The sequence below is a fragment of the Aotus nancymaae genome, unplaced genomic scaffold, assembly GCF_030222135.1.
Source record: "Aotus nancymaae isolate 86718 unplaced genomic scaffold, 86718_ANA_hifiasm-v0.15.2.pri h1tg000073l, whole genome shotgun sequence".
Taxonomy (NCBI): Eukaryota; Metazoa; Chordata; class Mammalia; order Primates; family Aotidae; genus Aotus; species Aotus nancymaae.
The window spans coordinates 492,738-511,326 of record NW_026988488.1 but is presented as its reverse complement, the minus strand read 5'-3'; positions in this window follow the sequence as shown (position 1 = coordinate 511,326).

The window sequence follows — 18,589 nt, the reverse complement described above, 5'->3', positions numbered from 1 at the left end:
TTTAAGAATAACAGTACTTATGTTTAATGAAAATCTATATGTACTAATTGAAAAGCTTAATAACACGTGCACACGAATGTTCATTGCAGCACTGTTTACAATAACAAAGACCTGGAACCAACCCAAATGCCCATCGATGATAGACTGGACAGGGAAAATGTGGCACATATACACTATGGAATATTATGCAGCCATAAAAATTGATGAGTTCGTGTCCTTTGTAGGGACATGGATGAACCTGGAAACCATCATTCTCAGCAAACTGACACAAGAACACAAAATCAAACACCACATGTTCTCACTCACAGGCGGGTGTTGAACAATGAGAACACATGGACACAGGGAGGGGAGCACTACACACTGGGGTCTGTTGGGGGTAAATAGGGGAGGGACATCGGGAAGTGGGGAGTTGGGGAGAGAGAGCATGGGGAGAAATGCCAGATATAGGTGAAGGGGAGGAAGGCAGCAAATCACACTGCCATGTGTATACCTATGCAACAATCTTGCATGTTCTTCACATGTACCCCAAAACATGAAGTGCAATAAAAAATAGTTTTCCACCGAAAAAAAAAAGAAAAGCTTAACAAAACTTAATCTGTATGTTCTAATTGTAAAAAATGCTCTTTCTTTGTGAGTGTTATTCAGAAGTAGACACAGAGGTATTTTAGAGGATATTTTCTCTCCTAAGTGTGTCTGAAATTTTATTTTTTTAAGGAAAAGCTGGAAGCAGAATAATCATCCAGCTTATTATAGGAGCTAGTCATCATTGCTTCCTTCACTACTTGTATTCTTACAGTATAAGTTATAGATATTGCTCTATGCTGCTCTAAGTATTCACCTTTATTCTACTTAACATTCTGCAGAATGTTCACTAGATCTGTTTCACTTCATAGATAGAAAATAAACTCTTAAGCTATTTTAAAATAATAACATATTTGTTTTTCACCTAAAGATGTCTCACATACCCATATTTATGCTGAAAAAACTCTTCTATCATAACACTTTTTCCTGATTTTCCTTGGATAATTAAATAATTTTTCTCACTCCCTGCTTTTGGGTTGGCAGTTAAGTCCTGTTTCTAGAGCAGCTTTTGTTGCAGATCATGAGATAAAACCACCTTTCTATTCTTCTTTCCAGTTGCCTTAGATAATACATGTGAAGAGCCAGTGGATCCCACTGGATGAATCAATTGTGAAGTCAACTAAAATGCTAAATGGGGTATTCAGTGGTATCCATCCATAAAGAGGACACATTGCAAATATTGTTAATAAGTACACACCAGTAACTTTCCCCTCTAAAAATGATTCTCTTGATTTATAAATATCACGGCTTATTTTTCAGGATTTTCCCCCTTTATTTCATAAAAGAATGAAATTCTTATGTCCTTCTTGGAACAGAATCACAGTCAAATGCACATCATTTTACACACACACATTCACACACTCAAGAATATGGCTGTCCTTCTGACACTTTCTGTGGGCCAAAGTTGAGCATAAATTATGTGCTATCAGTTTGCCGCCAGCAGCAGCAGTCACTACAAATATGCTGATTCCCTCACTTATTAAAGAAAAATCAATTGTGTCAAATCATCTTATGGCATGATAGGAAACTTCATGAGTGCTAGTCAATTTGATATTTTTTTAGTATCTTGTATTTGACACTGCTTGGCACTGAGCTAAATCTAAATATCTTACCCCATAAAACAGACGTAATGGGCTGCACCTCTATTATTTTACTGCTACCTTCTACTATTTCTACCACCTCCAGCAATACCACCACTAGGAAGACTACTTCTATAACACTAGGATAATATATGGCACTCAGTATGCAACAGTTTTCTGATTATTTTCTTTTAATACTCAAAACAGCTCTTATGATACAGAAACTATCAATGTGTCTGTTTTATAAATATACAAATGAAAGTACAAAGCAGCTAAGCAACTTGCCTAAAGTCACATGGCTAGTAAGTGGCAGGATAAGGATACAAATTCTGGTTTTCTAGCTCCAGAACTGTGCACTATCTTGTATAACCACACTTAATTAACAACACCATTTATGGGATTGATGCATAAAGAAATATTTAGTTTGTGTACTTTACTGTGTTAATGTGAGAAATATGAATTTCTTTGCCAGTGTAGCTGCAAATGTGATGACATCTTTTTAGTTTTCTAATTAATTGGGAGAGATCCACATATTTTATTAGCAGTGCTATCTTCTTCTTGAGGTCTTCACTCCCAACTCTTGCTAATTGTTAAAGAACCTAAGGGGTCTTCTCAGTACCCTAGGGTTGGTTCATCTTCCAAACACCAGATGGACAGTTGGATTATTGGCTCAGTGCCCTCCTGTTTGCCCTTCCTCCTCAGTGTCATAGTTTCCCCATAATGACCAATTCCCCATTGCTCCACAGTGCCCATCTACTGTGGTAATTATGTCTTGCTAGTTCATTCATTCAGCAAATGTTTGTAGTGACCACATAATATAGGCAACACCTGTGCTTCACTACTAGCTGGACTACAAAGCAGTTCAAGAGAGACATAAAGAGCTTCTCTTTAAGTAGCTTACATTCCAGTGGGAGAGATAGACAACAAAGAAGGAGGCCAATAACTAAGGAAAATAACTATAAATAGTTATGAGTGTCCAAAGGAAAGAAGTAGGAAATAAGCAGTGTAGTTCGATTAAGGATAGGCAGGCAGAGCACCTGTAAGGAGGTGTCATTTAAGATCTGCAATTATAAAAAATGTCCTAAAATTAGATTATGATAATGGTGCACAACTCTGAATATACTGAAAGTATCTTTGAATTGCTAATTTTAATCAAGTGAATGTTATGATATATAAATTACATATCAATAAAGCTGTCAAAAAAAAAACTATAACTAGATGCTGATATCCAGCAGAGGTTTGACCAGAAGCAGACTGCTTTGTATTTTTTGCTTTTGTGCCTATTGAAAATTCTGTTATATAATTTGGGTAAATTCTCAGTTTTGATCTGAGATTTGGCTCTTTAGTTTTTACATTTACAGTAGTCTGTGAATTTAAACCTTAAAAAAAACTCCCCTTGCTAAATATTGGTAGAGTTTAGGAGGGAGGAAACTGAGATCTCATTACTCAAGGAATAGATATTCATTAGCTTAACCAATTCATTGTAATTCTAGTTGCTGTATATTTTCAAGAATCTAAGCTTAAGCAAATCAGTGCATTTCTCTAGGTGACCTTCATTATTATAAGGGTTTCCACATGGCCTAACAAACAATCATACTTAACATACCAATTTCAAAATTGGTAATAAGATTTGGCTGTGCTCCTACCCAAACTCTCATCTTGAGTTGTAATTTCCATCATCTTCAGCTGCGAAGGGAGAGACCAGGTTGAGGTAATAATTGAATCATTGGGTCAGTTTCCCTATGTGAGGGAGTTCTCGTGAGATCTGATGGCTATATAAGTGTTTGGTAGTTCCTCCTGCATTCATTCTTCCTCCTACCACTGTGGGAGGAAAGTGTCTCGCTTCCCTTTATCAGCCACTGTGAATGCAGCCCTCCTGACGCTTCCCCAGTCATACAGAACTGTGAGTCAATTGAACTTTCTTCCTTTATAAATTACGCATTCTCAGGCAGCTCTTTATTCCACTGTGAGAACAGACTAAACACTTGGTAATATTTTCTCTCTTTCTCCTTTCAGATGTGATAAGGAAGATTGCCATCCCAGTTGCTTCTGAAAGCCTACCTGTAACTAAGGTAAGATAGTCTTGGGATAAAGCAAGTTCTTTTTGTGGCATAAATGGGAGAGAGAATACGCCAGGGTACATCAAATACTTCTGAAGTCTCCCTTACATCTGTACTTGTAAAAATGTGAGAAAATACATTTCCTAATTGCCTGAGACAATTTGAGGGAAAATATCTGTATATTTGTTTGGCTTTTTCCAGCCTGAGGTCTTTATCTGGTATAAATGGGTTGCAGAGTTTAGTAATTGTGATTGGCATTGCTGTCAGAAATGCTGAAACAATAAATTAGAAAGCCAAGGGTATGAGAGGATTTCATGGAGAAGGGGGTAAAGTGGAGGTGAATGCAAAAGGCACCTTGCATCTCAAGAACTTTAGCAACAGTTGACCACTACAATTTCACAGTTGCAGTGGCTGGTGAAAAGGTAAGCATATGCAGTGTTTGAGTTAGGGAATAGAGAAGACATGCAAGTAACTTTTATTGAGAACTTAGGCTCTTGGTGCTGTTTCCATTTCAGATATATTGCTACATTTTTGCCTCTCAATAGCACTAAAAAGTGGATATTTAAAGAAGTAGAAACCCAAAACTCTGAGATATTAAGTAATATTCCCACAATCACTCAGCTAGTATAAAACTCCTGCCATCCACAGTACCTCTATGTCCCTCACCATATATAGTATAGTTTAATAATTTAGGAAGTAAAAAAGTGCAGAATACATTTTTAAAAGTGGTCTATCCAAGGTGCTAACATGAAGATGATGTATTATCTCCAAACTCTAAGGAATATTTGCTAATTCAGAATAGATTCAGAAAAAATCATTCCTGAAGGTTTCAGGGTATTTGTGATAATTGTTTCAATGTACTCATAGCAGAACTCCCCAGAGGTTTTAAATACTTATCTCAAGACTGAGGAATGACTCAGTTATCTGAAAGATCTCATCACGAAGAGATCTTGCTAATGCTTGGCAACTCTAGGAAGTCTTCTTATATGCCCAATACCACAAAGCCAGGTGGAAAAGACCCCACAGGGCTCTGGTGCTTGGTGTGTTTCTCTAAGTTTGCTGAAATAATTGAAAATATAAATGAAGTCAGAGAATTTACAGATTATTTATGTAACATTATAGTTTCTCACCTTTGCCAGTATCCTTCTCTTTTTCAAAGTAAAGCTTTTTAAATAAAGATGAGTGAATAAAGATTGAATATATAAGGTTCTGTTGAAGTAGGGCCAAGATGGCATGGTTTGCATTTTGTATCACTTTTCCCCCCTCAGAATCATTTTCTTCTAGGAAGCTGGGAGTGTGATTCTAGAATAACACATATTTGAACTGTGTGAGCTCACTTATATGCAGATTTTTAAAATTAAATTTATACCCTGTGTGCCTGCCTCTCTTGCCTTTATTTCCACCACCTTCATATCTTCTGCCTTTGCAACCTGAGGCAGTGAGACCAATGCTTCCTCTTTCTCCTCCTTCTCAGCCTATTCGGTGGAAAGATGAGGATAAAGACCTTTCTGATGTTCCACTTCCACTTAATATATGGTAATTATATGTTATCTTTCTTATAATTTTTAAAATACTATATTTCTTCCTCGACCTTACTTTATTGTGTGAACACAGTATAAAATACATGAAGCATACAAAAGATGTGTTAATTGACTGTTTTTGTTGGCTGTTGGTAGATAAGATTTTGGGGAGTCAGAAATTATACTCAGGTTTTCAGCTGTGCAGGGGGACAGTAGCCCCAACCCTCAAGTTGTTTATGGGGTCAACTATTCTTTCTTCTTCTTTCTTCCATAAAATGTCTGACTAAATAAAAATCTAAAAATATTTATTTTTAAGTTTTTGGGTGCTTAACCATTGACATTATAGGGGAGAGAACTTTTCCTCCAAAGATTTGATGATTACGTTTCTGAAATGAACTGAAAATAGATAAGACTAACAGAAGACAAGGCATACAAATGTATTATGTGCCTGAGGGCATCGAAGAAAAGAAAAGTGAATACCCCATAACCTAAAAGTGAATACCCCATAACCTAATAAAATTAAAAACTTACATGCCTTTCTCATGGGGAAGAGGGGAGAGGGGATGTATGCCACAGAAAGAAAATTAACAGTTTTTTTGGAAAATAAATAGGTAACAGTTTTTGACAAAGATTGGGTTGTGATGCTCACCTCCAAACTCTACTCTTGTGATACGATTAATCTTCTCTGTTTGAGATTCCTGGTGGGGGGGAAATTCATGACAATCGAGGTTTTTGGAGGATCTTTCTTTAGGTAGCTAAAGGAAGTTCAGAGAAAACCTTTTCCTATACTTTGGAGGAAAAAAAAATAGGTAAGGGACTTTCATTCTCCTTTAGTTTCAAGCACTCAGTATGTCAGAGCACTATACTTAGGGGTATTGTTTTCTGAGTCCCAACAACATGAATATTTCTTTGCAAATGAATTATCTGATATATTCCTATTCTGGTATCTTATTTTTAAGTACATATTTTTAATAAGTTATTTGCTTTCAAAAATTTTATGGTGTAATTTCATGATTAATTGAGATAATAATAAAATATTTCTCCTGGATATATATATTTGTTGTTGTTGAGATGGGGGATGTATATGTTTGCTGTTGTTGAGATGGAGTCTTACTCTGTTGCCTAGGCTAATTTTGAACTCTTTGCTTCAAGTGATTCTCCAGCCTTGGCCTGCCAAAGTGTTGGGATTGTTGGCATGAGTCACTGTGCCAAGACTCCCTGTTCTTTTTGTAGGGAGCATTAGTAGAATTAAATTTGGAATGCACTGAAAATTTGTCCCAATTAATATGGATTAAATATTATCTGACTGTATATAAATTATCTCTTATATTGCTTGGATTATGTTAAAAACTTACTAAAAGTAAATCATGATTTATTCCATAAAAAAGTAGTATGATGTCAAAATAAAAATGACACAAACAACCACAAAACAGATTTTAATTCTGATTTAAATGTGCTTTTTAAATATATGGAGAGTAGATATTGAGCAATTTTCAGGCTTCTGGAATAAAATATAATTTATTTAATCACATCTTAGTTTTTTTCAGGTCCAGAAAATATAAAATACTCGATCAATTGATTTTCCTTTTAAAATTGGTTCTTTTTAAGTGCTCAGGGTTTAAAACATTGCCATCTACTATGATAACATCAGGTCTTGCTTTCATCTTGATATTGATTGTTGCAGTGGAAGTGGGTGGAGTGTCCTGTAGGTTACTGAAAATGAGAGATAGCAAGGAACACTTGCCCTCAAAGATGCAGACAGTTGGAAATCCTCCCAGGAGTACACTCAACATTTTTATATCTTAATAGTGCTTCCACCATGACCTCCCTAAGGGAGGCCCAACATTTGTGATGCTTTTGTGTGGGAATTGCATTCCATCTTCCTTTCTGATGACTTCTCTCCTTCCCTTGGCCACTTCAAATGGAGGTGTAGGACATTGCTAAAGTGAGCATGCTCAATGATTGGTACAGTATGAGTTTCCAGGAGCATAGAGAATTTAAACAAAATTTTAAGATTCATTTTTAGTGCTGCTAAAGTCACATTTAGATCTTGAGGATCTTCTTTCTTTTTTTTATCCCTTCCTTCTATTATCTTCTCTTTTATTCCCCTCTACCTCATTCCACCTTTCCTCTTTAATTTATTTGAAATTATTTGGTAAGGCAATTGGTACATGGAATATATATTTTACAATTAAATAATATTATAAATGGTGGTTAAATTCTATACGAGTTTATAGGCATGGGTTATTTTCTTCCAATTTTTTTTTTAAAGTGACCTTATTAAGTTAGACTTGAAAATTAATTCTATGCAAATACGTATGTCCCAGTTACTGGCTGGCTGCAAAGTTATATGGATATCCTTGAAAGTGCTAGTTTCATGGGGCAGTAAATACTTTTGTCAAATATGAGTAAACTGTCTTAAGCAAAGGTACGAAAAAAAATGAGGAAAATGCTACAAATAGAAAAAGGTAAGATTTTTAGGATTAATGACACATTACCACAAAGTGTTTAAGGTCTTCAGAATTTAATGCCTATGTAATTATAATCTCCTTAGTAGTGCTGCTGAAATATTATATTATACAACATTATAACACTAGTAATTAAACTAAACAGAAAACATTTAATTAAAAATAGAAAGTTTTCAAAAAATTTAATTTTTATAATATTTTGTATTTCTTTTACTTCATTGGCTTTCTAAATTTGTTAAATTGTTTAATTCACTTTTCTCCATTGATTTACAAAAAACAATCCATGAGTGAAATTTTACCAATAGTCTTTCAGCAAAGGAATAGAAAAAATAAGATGAGTAATTTCTTAAGTAAATTATTTCCATCATTAATTGAGAGATAATTTTAAAAAATTCTGCTAGGCTAGTAATTTTCTCCTTCTCAATTTGTGGTAACTATCATATTACTAGAATCTTTTCATGTCTTCTGGGCTAGAGATTCAGAGATATTATGTGGTGATCTGGTCACCACACAATTTAAAAATTTTAGCACATAAGTTGAAGATTTTTAACTTTTTCTACAACTGAACTTCATTTTTATTCTGAGCAAATATTTCCCTGGAATGTCAGAAAACTATTCTGTGACTAGGGTGTCTCTTTTTTCTGCTGAGTCTAAGTTCTTAAAGGCTTCTACAAGTGCCTAGTGCTAGTGGTGAGGTAGATTTATCTGACTTACTGTCCCATCTGGCAGAGATACATCTGCAGTCATACCCATCCTGTTGGGTAATTGGCCACTGGCACAAGCAAGTTACCTGACAAAGTCCCAATCTCTTGTTTGGAAGGCCCTTGGCCACCCATCACTTCTCTCTGCTACTTTTCTGTACTCTTGGGCACATGGGAATTTTTCAGCTGCTTTTGCCCAGATTGAATCATGATACACCCTTACAGTTGATTAAGAGCTTGTTGACTCTGCAGGGCCATGCTTCTATTTCTGATCTGCAGATTATCTACATTCTTCTACCTAGGAAAAGGCCCACAGGTTCTTGGAAGTTCTTGGGACAACCACAGTGTAGAGTCCACTTATCAAGAACCAGTGTCTATGTTCCAATGGATAATACTCTTTCTCTTCTACCAGTCCATGGGAATCTTGGGTGTGTTTGCATGATGCAGTATGAGAGGGTGATAGCCTGACTTTTTTACTTGTGGATTTCTTCCAAATCTATTTGTCTTTCCCAAGTTTTGAGTTTCTCATGCCTCAGGTTTTTCAAACTCCAGCAAAGAACAATCTAAGTGTCCGAATGACAGGAGCAGGAATAAGAAAGGGCCAAAAGATGACAGAAAATGAGTGGAGAGAAATGTTAGTTACTTCAAAAACTATCCCACCATTTATCATTAATTCATTTCCCTTACTAACCAAATATATTCAGTCATATTCCTATGGATAGAAACACTAGTACCTCTCTTGGATTCATTCTGTCCATTGCAAGGCCGATTTAGGGAAACCCTCAGTGATTTCACGTTTTCTGCAAATAAACTCTAAAGTTCTCAGAGCAGCATTCAAATTTCTCTAAAATTAGATTCCAAATTAGAACCTTTGTTTCAGCATTTCCTACATCCTACCTACCTGATACTTTATACTCTTATTTTGAAAAATGTCATTCATATATTTGTATATTTCCTCATGCTAATTTCTTTACCTATAATTCTTTCCTTTTAACAGACTACTTAATATCTACCATGCAAGGCCCAAGCCAAATGCTGCCTCATTCAAGAAGCCTTCTTAGGTTTCTTAGGACAAAACTGTCTTTTTTTTCATTCAAGTTTCCTAGCTATTTTTGTGGATGGTGGGGGTGGATTCTGCCTTGATTAAAATTATTTATTTAAATGTTCAATATCTTACTAGATTTGAACACCTTGAATGGAATAATTGTACATCATCCTAACACTTAACAAGATTTCTATTTTTCTGTTAATTTTACATTGTTCTTTCAAATGCTCTAAAATGGCCAAAATAGCAGTGACTCCTATTTTGTAAGCTGGCCTTTCTTAATGCAGTCTCCATCTAATGGTCTAAGATTAGGAGACCACAAGTCCTTGGAACAATGGGAGCAAATCTGAGTGTCCTAGATATACCAGGCCATATGGTCACCCTATGTGAATTGGTTGCCCTTTTTAAAGGGATGAAAAGTAGGATAGAGGGAAGGGAAGAGGAAGGTATATTCCTTTATTACAAAGGCAATACCTGCAAGTTGTTCTCCTCACTTTCATTACACCCTAAAAGACAGAATGCCATCACATGGCCACATTTAACTGCAAAGGAAGCTGAAAATATGTGGCCAGGTGTTAAGTTTCTAGTTAAACTCAGAGTTTATTAGTAACAAGATAGGGAGACTAGGTATGGTGGGCAGCCAGAAGTCTCTACTAGACAGACTGAATTTGAGCATTTCCTTTATTCCTGTGATAGTATATAATTAAAATTTCTACAAACTCATAGAATGGAATGCTTCATTTTGGGATACCAGGAAAATATAGTTTTTCACAGTATTTAATAACAAGTAGATAATTTCCTTTTCAAGACAAATGCATAATACAAATTTTGAAGGAACATGTTTTTAGAAAGGAGCTCAGAGAATGTAATATGGTTTGTCTTTTGAGTATAGTTTTGTTATGCAGTTAATTGAAAAATGATATTCAACAGATGGTCTCAGTAAATATGGTTTAGAAGAAATTGGTGAAAAAAACTTACTGTTAGACTGAGGGTTCTACATCAAATAATTACCAGCTTGATCTTCTAGTTCTGCTCTGGTAGATTTGATGTAAAATAATAAGCTTCCCTGCCTTTCGTACTGGCATTACACCAAAGAGGACTAAGTCTTCAGCTTCTTTCATTAATTAGCCATACCATCCAGTGGGCAAACCCAGCTTAGAGAAATTTAGCCATAGGCATCCATGATGTGTCCACAGTAGGAAGGTGTAGGCCAGTGTTTTTCCAAGTGTTTTCTCTGAAGATTCCGCAGAATGCAAAAACCTCCCTTACTGATCTAGCTCTTTAATCAGTGGTAACCTCAATATGTCATCCCACATTTTTTGAAAAGAATCTGAAGTACAAGAGCTATTCCTGAAATTTAAATGTATACTTTTTCCTCTTTATGAAACCCCAATTTTGCTATTAGTCATGGTTGCTAATAGTCCTATTATCTTCAGCAGAGCTGCCAAGTCTGTCAGTTTCTGAAATATTGTTTATGTAGGAGCAATTTATTTTGTAGGGAGATGAAAAGCAGATTGCAAATGTGGTCTATTGCCAACTTTTAGAATGTACGTGTCCTAGTTCAGAACACTTCCATGTTTCTCAAATAATTGATTCATAAAATACTCTATGCTTGAAATAATTAGCAATATATCCTTATTTGCATTTATAAAGATATTATGTTCTTCAAAATACTAAACCTATGGAGGATGAATTGTTATGCTTCAGTGTGACTTTTTTTGGTCAGGTAACTCATATGTGCTATATGTAATTTTTGTGCAGAAGCATATGTTCACTTTCTCATTTAAAACAGTTTATAATTTGTTTCAAAACAACTTTTTACATTTGCTGCTATTTTTAAAATTACTTGTGGGAATGCAAGTAAGGTAAAATAGCTCTTTTATTTAGTGCTTTTATTTCTAGAAAAGGCAAACGATTATAAACATTTCTACTTAGACCATGTTGAGTGTTGTAGGGAAGAAAATATATTTAAAGGTGGACTTTCTAAAGAACGCTTATACAGTATTCGTCGCAGTATAAATTAGCTCAGCCATTGTGGAAGACAGTGTAGCAATTCCTCAAAGGCCTAAAGACAGAAATACCATTCAACCCAGCAATCTCATAACTGGATACATACCCAAAGGAATATAAATGATTTCATTACGGAGACACAGGTACACACATGTTCATTGCAGCACTTCACAATGGCAAAGGCACAGAATCAACCTAAATGTCGATGCCTATCCCTTAGAGACTGGATAAAGAGAATATAGTACATTTATATCATGGAATACTATACAGTCATAAACAGAATGAGATCATGGCCTTTGCAGGGACATGGATAGAGCTGGAGGCCATTATCCTTACCAAGCTCACACAAAAACAGAAAGTCCAATACCTCATATTCTCACTTATAAGTGGGAGATAAATAATGAGAACAAATGGACACATAGAGGGAAACAACACACACTGTGACATTTTTTGAGGGTGGAGAGTGAGAGGATCAGAAAAATAACTGATAGGTATGAGGCTTAATATGTGGGTGATGAAACAATCGGCACAACAAACCCTCATTACACAAGTTTACCAATGTAACAAACCTGCATTCGTATCCCTAAACTTAAAAGTTTAAAACAGTGGACTTCCTGCCTTTCATTTTTTCCTTTCTTAATCTCACACTGTGTTCTTTCTAACTTTCTATCTCTCCTTTTATTTTCTCACCTCCCTTACTCTTTAAAAAAAGTCTAATCTTTTTATTTTTAAACACCTCTGTTTTTTCTCTCTCCCTCTCTCAACTTCTCATAGAACTTAGAGAGGTCTAAGTTATTTTCTCTTTCAGCATTGATTATCCTGGGTAATGATTCCCTCACTCTGAGTGCTATTCTGTACTTAGGAAATCCAAGATATTAATGAGTTTTAACCTTGGTGGCGTAACTTGAAAGTCAAGGAGTTTCTATCTCTTTCTCATTCTGTTACTCTATTCTCTCTATTACACATTTGATAAACAGATTAATATCAAACGTCATTATAAATTTTCTTGAAGGAAGATAAATAGCCAGGGCCTTGTATTTCATAACAGAAGTTATTATTTCTGCTTCTGGGCGTAGTGAACATTGTTCAGTCTGACTTCTATGAACTTGTTGAATAATGCTATTGAAAAGTTATGGTTTTTATTTCCTTTTTTAAAAATGTTTTAAAATTTTTATTTTTTATTATACTTTGAGTTCAGGCGTACATGTGCAGAATGTGCAGGTTTGTTACATATGTATACTTCTGCCATGGTGGTTTGATGCATCCATCCCAATGTCATCTATGTTGGGTATTTCTCCCAATGTTAGCCCTCCTCAATCCCCACATCTCCTGCTATTCCTCTGCTAACATTCCCAGCCCCCAACAGGCCCCAATGTGTGATGTTCCCCTCCATGTGTCTATGTAATCTCATTGTTCAACACCCATTTATGAGTGAGAATATGCAGTATTTGGTTTTCTGTTATTGTGTCAGTTTGCTGAGAATGATGATTTCCATCTTCATTTATGTCCCTGCGAATGACATGAACTCATTCTTTTTGATGGCTGCATAGTATTCCATGATGTATATGTGCAACATTTTCTTTATCCAGTCTATTACTGATGAGCATTTGGGTTGGTTCCAAGTCTTTGCTATTGTGAACATTGCAGCAATAAACATAGGTGTGCATGTTAATTTATAATAGAATGTTTTATAATCCTTTGGATATATACCCAGTAATAGGATTGCTGGGTCAAATAGTATTTCTAGTTTCAGATCCTTGAGGAATTCCCATACTGTCTTCCACAATGTTTGAACTAATTTACACTCCTACCAACAGTGTAAAAGTGTTTTCTATTTTCTCCACATCTGCTTCAGCACCTGTTGTCTCCTGATTTTTTAGTGATCGCCATTCTAACTGGCATGAGATGGTATCTCAATGTGGTTTTTATTTTCATTTTCCTACTGACCAGTGATGATGAGCTTTTTCTCACATTTGTTGGCTGCATAAATGTCTTCTTTTGAGAAGTGTTTGTTTGTATCCTTCACCTACTTTTTGATGGGGTTGTTTTTTCTTGTAAATTTAAGTCCTTTGTAGATTCTGGTTATTAGTCCTTTGTCAGATGAGTAGACTACAAAAGTTTTTTCTGTTGGTTGGCGGTTCACTCTAATGATAGTTTCTTTTGCTGTGCAGAAGCTGTTTATTTTAATTAAATCCAAGTTGTCAATTTTGGCTTTTGTTGCCATTGCTTTTGGTGTTTTAGTAATGAGGTCCTTGCCTATGCCTATATTCTGAATAGTATTGCCTAGGTTTTCTTCTAGGGTTTTTACAGTGTTAGTTCTTATGTTTAAATCTTTAATCCATCTGGAGTGAATTTTTGTGCAAGGTGTAAGGAAAAAATCCAATTTCAGCTTTCTGCATAGGGCTAGCCAATTTTTCCAACACCATTTATTAAATAGGGAATCCTTTCCCCATTGCTTGTTTTTGTCAGGTTTGTCAAAGATTAGATGTGTGACATTACTTCTAAGGCCTCTTTTCTGTTCCATTGGACTATATCTCTGTTTTGGTACCAGTACCATGCTGTTTTGATTACTATAACCTTGTGGTATAGTTTGAAGTTAAGTAGCATTATGCCTCCGTTTTTTTTTTTTTTTTTTTTTTTTCCTTAGGATTGTCTCAGCTATGCAGGCTCTTTCTTGGTTCCACATGAAGTTTAAGGTATTTCTTTTTCAAATTATGTGAAGAAAGTCAATGGTAGTCTTGATAGTATTGAATCTGTAAATTACTTTGGGCAGTACGGCCATTTTCACGATATTGATTCTTCCTAACCATGAGCATGCAATGTTTTCCATCTGTTTGTGTTCTCTCATTTTCTTAAGGGATAGTTTGTATTTCTCCTTGAAGAGGTCCTTCACATCCATTGTTACTTGTGTTTCTAGGTCTTTTATTCCCTTTGTAGCAATTGTGAATGAGAGTTGACTCATGATTTGGCTCTCTGTTTTTCTCCTGTTGGTGTATTAAAATGCTTGTGATGTTTGCACATTGATTTTTTTTATCCTCAGACTTTGCTAAAGTTGCTTATCAGCTGAAGGATATTTTGGGCTCAGACGATGGGGTCTTATAAATATACAATCATGTCATCTGCAAATAGAGACAATTTGACTTCTTCTTTTCCTAATTGAATACCCTTTCTTTCTCTTTCCTGATTTAACTGGCCAGAACTTTTAATACTGTGTTGAATAAAAGTGGTGACAGAGGGCATCCTTGTCTAGTGCCAGTTTTCAAAGGAAATACTTCCAATTTTTGCCCATTCAGTATGATATTGGCTGTGGGTTTGTTATAAATAGCTTTTATTATTTTGAGATATGTTCCATGGATACCTAGAGTATTGAGAATTTTTAGCATAAAGGGCTGTTGAGTTTTGTCAAAGGCCTTCTCTCTGTCTATGGAGATAATCATGTGGTTTTTGTCTTTGGTTCTGCTTATGTTATGGATTAAGATTATAGATTTGCAAATGTTGAAACAGACTTGCATCCCCGGGATGAAGCTGACTTGATTTTGATGGATAAGCTTTTTGATATGTTGTTGGATTTGGATTTTATTGAAGATCTTTACATCAATGTTCATCATGGATATTGGCCTGAAATTTTCTTTTTCAGTTGTGTCTCTGACAGGTTTTGGTATCAGTATGATGTTGATCTCGTAAATTGATTTAGGGAGGAGTCCCTATTTTTGTATTGTTTGAATCAGTTTCAGAAGGAATGGTGCTGGCTCTTCTTTGCACCTCTGGTAGAATTCGGCTGTGAACTCGTCTGGTCCGGGACTTTTTTTGATTGGTAGACTATTACTTGCTGCCTCAATTTCAGACCTTGTTATTGGTCTATTCATAGATTCAATTTCTTTCTAGTTTAGTCTTGGGAGGGTGTAAGAGTCCAAGAATTTATCCATTTCTTCTTGATTTATTGGTTTATGTGCATGGAGGTGTTTGTAGTAATGTCTGATTGTAGTTTGTATTTCTGTGGGTTGGTTTTGATATCTTCTTTATCATTTGTATTGCATCTATTCCAATATTCTTTTTTATTACTCTGGCTATCTATCTATCTATTTTGCTGATCTTTTCAAGAAACCAGCTCCTCAATTTACTGATTTTTTTTTTTTTGAAGGTTTTTTTGGTGTCTCTCTGTCTTTTTCAGATCTGCTCTGATCTTAGTTATTTCTTGTCTTCTGCTAGCTTTTGAATGTTGTTCTTGTTCCTCCATTTCTTTTAATCGTAATATTAAGGTGTTGATTTTAGATCTTTCCTCACTTCTCATGTGGGCATTTAGTGCTATAAATTTTCCTCTTGACACTGCTGTAAATATGTCTCAGAGCTTCTGTTATGTTGTGTTTGTTCTAATTGATTTCAAAAAACATCTTTATTCTGCCTTAATTTCACTTTTTATCCAGTAGTTATTTAGGAGCAGGTTGTCCAGTTTCCACGTAGTTGTGCAGTTTTGAGTGGGTTTCTTAATACTGAGTTCTAACTTGATTTCACTACAGTCTGAGATACTGTTATGATTTCTGTTCTTTTGCATTTGCTGAGGAGTGATTTACTTTCAATTATATAGTCAATTTTAGAGTACATAATGTGGTGCTGAGAAGAATGTATATTCTGTGGATATGGGATGGAGATTCCTGTAGATATCTATTAGGTCCACTTGGTCCAGATTTGAGTTAAAGTCTTGGATTTCCTTGTTAATTTTCTGTCTCATTGATCTGTCTAATATTGACAGTGGGGTGTTAAAATCTCCCATTGTTATTGTGTAGGAGTCTAAGTCTCTTTGTAGGTCATGATGAACTTGCTTTTTGTATCTAGCTGCTCCTGTATTGGGTGCATATATATTTAGGATAGTTAGCTCTTCCTGTTGCATTTATTTGTCTCTTTTGATCTTTGTTGGTTTAAAGTCTGTTTTATCAGACTAGGATTGCAACTCTTGCTTTTTTTTTCCTCTCTCTGTTTGCTTGGTAAATCTTCCTCTACCCCTTTATTTTGAGCTTATGTGTGTCTTTGCCCATGAGTTCGATCTTCTGAATACAGAAAACTGATGGGTCTTGACTCTTCATACAATTGCCAGTCGATGTCATTTAGCCTATTTACATTTAAAGTTAATATTATGTGTGAATTTGATTCTTCCATTTTTATATTAGCTGGTTGTTTTGCCCATTAGTTCATGCCATTTCTTCATAATGTTGATGGTCTTTACAATTTGATATGCTGTTGCAATGGCTGGTAACGGTTGCTCCTTTCCATGTTTAGTACTTCCTTCAGGAGCTCTTATAAGGCTGGCCTGTTGGTGACAAAAAATCTCTCAGCAGTTGCTTGTCTTTAAAGGATTTTATTTCTCCTTCACTTATGAAGCTTTGTTTGGATGGATATAAAATTCTGGGTTAAAACTTCTTTAAGGATGTTGAATATTGGTCCCACTCTCTTCTAGCTTGTGGTGTTTTGCTGAGATATTTGCTGTGAGTCTGATGGGCTTCCCTTTGTGGGTAACTCGACCTTTCTCTCTGGCTGCCTTTAGCATTTTTTCCTTCATTTCAACCCTGTTGAATCTGATGAATATGTGCCTTGGGGTAAAATGCAATTAACCTACATGCTATTTGAGAATAAACCTCTATTTTTTATTGAGATTATACTAAATGGTAAAGTATGTGTTTTCCCTTTCTCTGGACAGAATGAGAAAGACATGCTTTGGTATTTAACGTAAAAGAGTTTTTAAAAAGTGGTAAAAGGAATAAAGTAACTGCTTGAGTAAAAGACATAACTCAAACATATCAGAAAGTTTTCAATCTTAGTTTTTGCCATAGGTTTTCACAGGATTGCATAGTAATCAGCACTGTGGTTTCAGAGAACTAGTTACAGTTGCGTCTATATGGTTGTATTTTTTTTTTTTTTTTGTGGCAAGCATTTTTTTTTTTTTAATTGCATTTTAGGTTTTGGGGTACATGTGAAAAACATGCAAAGTTGTTGCATAGGTGCATTCATGGCAGTGTGATTTGCTGCCTCCCTCCCCCTCCCCCATATCTGGCATTTCTCCCCATGCTATCCCTCCCCAACTCCCCCCCGTCCCCCCCACTCCCTCACAACAGACCCCCGTGTATAGTGCTCCCCTCCCAGTGTCCATGTGTTCTCCTTGTTCAACACCCTCCTATGAGTGAGAACATGTGGTGTTTGGTTTTGTGTTCTTGTGTCAGTTTGCTGAGAATGATGGTTTCCAGGTTCATCCATGTCCCTACAAAGGACGCGAACTCCTCCTTTTTAATGGCTGCATAATATTCCATGGTGTATATGTGCCACATTTTTCCTGTCCAGTCTATCATCGATGGGCATTTGGGCTGGTTCCAGGTCTTTGCTATTGTAAACTGTGCTGCAATGAACATTCGTGTGCATGTGTCCTTATAGTAGAACGATTTATAATCCTTTGGCTATATGCCCAGTAATGGGATTGCTGGGTCAAATGGAATTTCTATTTCTAGGTCCTTGAGGAATCGCCACACTGTTTTCCACAGTGGTTGAACTAATTTACACTCCCACCAACAGCGTAAAAGTGTTCCTATTTCTCCACATCCTCTCCAGCATCTATTTTCTCCAGATTTTTTAATGATCGCCATTCTAACTGGCGTGACATGTTATCTCAATGTAGTTTTGATTTGCATTTCTCTAATGACCAGTGATGATGAGCATTTTTTCATATGTTTGTTGGCCTCATGTATGTCTTCTTTTGTAAAGTATCTGTTCATATCCTTCGCCCATTTTTGAATGGGCTTGTTTTTTTCTTGTAAATCTTTTTTAGCTCGTTGTAAATTCTGGATATCAGCCCTTTGTCAGATGGGTAGGCTGCAAAAATTTTTTCCCATTCTGTTGATTGCCGATTCACTATCTTGACTGTTTCTTTTGCCGTGCAGAAGCTGTGGAGTTTGATTAGGTCCCATTTGTCTATTTTGGCTTTTGTTGCCAATGCTTTTGGTGTTTTGGTCATAAAGTCCTTGCCTACGCCTATGTCCTGAATGGTTTTGCCTAGGTTTCCTTCTAGTGTTTTTATGGTGTTAGGCCTTATGTTTAAGTCTTTAATCCATCTGGAGTCAATTTTAGTGTAAGGTGTCAGG